We start from the raw sequence: 2,128 nt of genomic DNA, 5'->3' as shown, positions 1-2,128 counted from the left end.
GTCCCCCCGCCGAGCGTGGCCGCGGTCGGAGCTCGGGGCTCCCCGCGCTCGGCCGGCTGCCTCTCACGCGCTGCCGCGGCGCCGTGCGGAGCATCCTGCGCTGGCAYRTCCCGCGCGTCCTGGAGCAYGTTTGAAGTTGGGGACCTCACTGGYGCTCAAATTGGGTGGTTGGCTTCCCCGGACCGAAGGAGACCTAAATTGGGACCAGCGACAGCTCTGGGCGTGCAACCTAAAGGGCGAATCTGGGCAGATTGCTGCCAAAGAACATTTTCCTCATCTCTCTACAGGCCAGAAGTTAAAAATAAGGCAAGGGCAGCGTAACCCTTTGGGAGCAGGCAGTGTCAGCAGCAACAAGAGTCATGTTTGAAGAACCTGGGGCCCTCCTTAAAGCCAACAAATCCTTGTGCTTGAGCCTGACCCAGCATTTCAAACACCTCCTCTCAGCACTCCGAGCAGGCAGCGCCTCCTCCCAAGGAAAAACAGAGCTTGTGTGGAGAGAAAGGGGAACTTTGTTGGGAGGAGAGGGAACGCGGCGCCAGCCTGGAAAGCCACCAGCGAGAGCAGCCTGCGAGCGTGGATGATAATTGAAACAAGGCTGTCCTGTCCCTGGGGATATCCCATGCACTTAGTGCCTCCTCCCAGTACTCACAGGCATTTGCTTCCCTCCCCATATTCCCAATTTAGTGCCCATCTTTAGCCCAGCTACAAAGCAGAGATTCATCATTGCATTTAAAACCCGTTTCTAGGTGGACTGACCTAACTGTGGGAATCCTTTGGATATTCTGGAAACCTGTGCCTTAACCATCATCAATTGGTKACAGTATCTGGGCTGCGTTGGCAGGAAGCTTGAGATATCATCTCCCAGTTTTGGAGCAAATTACAACTATAACAAGTTGTTTCACTGGGGCATAGTTGGAAGCAATGCAGGTTAAAAACGCTATGTTTAGGTACTAGTCTTTGCAGCTAGGCCTCCCTAAGCCACATTCCCCATAGTCTCCGCTTCCCTGCTGACTCATGGGGATGCAAAACTTGGTCTGGAGAGAGTGGAACCATGACGAACAGAAAACATCTGGATTCAGCTGTACTGAGATCCTATGGAGTTCTGTCCTGATCTTAAAGCTGCTCCTGCCTGTGGGCAAACCAGTRTTTCCTCCCAGCATGGTCCTAGCATCAGTTACACACACCTCAATCAGGAAGGAAAACATGTCCTCTAGGAAAGGGCTTGTTTGCTCCATCAGGAGAGCTCTTACAGCCTCCTTTCCTCTTGCACCCTTGCCACTAAGCACGGCCCAGCCCAGCAGGAGAGCGCAACATCACCTTCAAAGACCTTTTATCCATCAAGAGGGGTTTTGGCCCAAAGTAAGTTTAAAACTGGCATTTCTTCAGACAGGGCTGAAAGTGGGACTTTGGGGATGACGCAGGTTTCAGGGAGCACAAACAGGAGGATGGAGCCCCAAACATGTGCTTCCAGGAAACTGCCCTTTGCCTTTTCGGCTTCTAGGCTTGTTAACAAAAGCCCAAATCATCTCCCATTTATGTGAGAAGCTTCCCCCATTGGACAACACTAAAATACAGGGGTTACTGCCAATATTAATTTCATTGTCACTTGCGGAGWTGTATTGTCTCTGCATATTTTACAATTACAGATTGTATTAAAAAAAAAAAAAACCTAAGAAATGAAAGCAGCCTCAGTTTATCAAAACAGCCCAAAAATGGATCAGGCAGAGCAGTAACTCCTCCAACGTGGAGCAGGATGGCCTCCTTCACAGCTGGCTGTAATCACTTAYCCACTGAAAGCTCTCCCACAGGCATCTGAATAAATTGTGCCGTGTGCTTGGTTTCTAGACATCCTGATAATGAAAATCTAATTATTGGGATAGTGTAGTTTATTGGGTCAGGTGTTTTGACAAACCTCTGCTCTCACACCCGAGCTGAAATCCGACACAGGCACAAGTTGGATTTTGACTGGAGAAAGATTTAATAGCCTTTTATATTTCCTCGTTTCTCTGCATGTTGGAGTTTCAAACAAATCAGAAGCAGAAGTGAAGATGAGATTAGATGAGATTCTTTTTCTGCAGCTTCTCCCACTGGAGCAAGAAAATATATGGCCAGATATGCTGCAATAAGG

Source organism: Nothoprocta perdicaria, unplaced genomic scaffold, assembly GCF_003342845.1.
Source record: "Nothoprocta perdicaria isolate Ctin4 unplaced genomic scaffold, notPer1 scaffold_75, whole genome shotgun sequence".
In the NCBI taxonomy this organism is placed as follows: domain Eukaryota; kingdom Metazoa; phylum Chordata; class Aves; order Tinamiformes; family Tinamidae; genus Nothoprocta; species Nothoprocta perdicaria.
The sequence above is the reverse complement of the archived record's forward strand: the minus strand, read 5'-3'. Positions refer to the sequence as shown.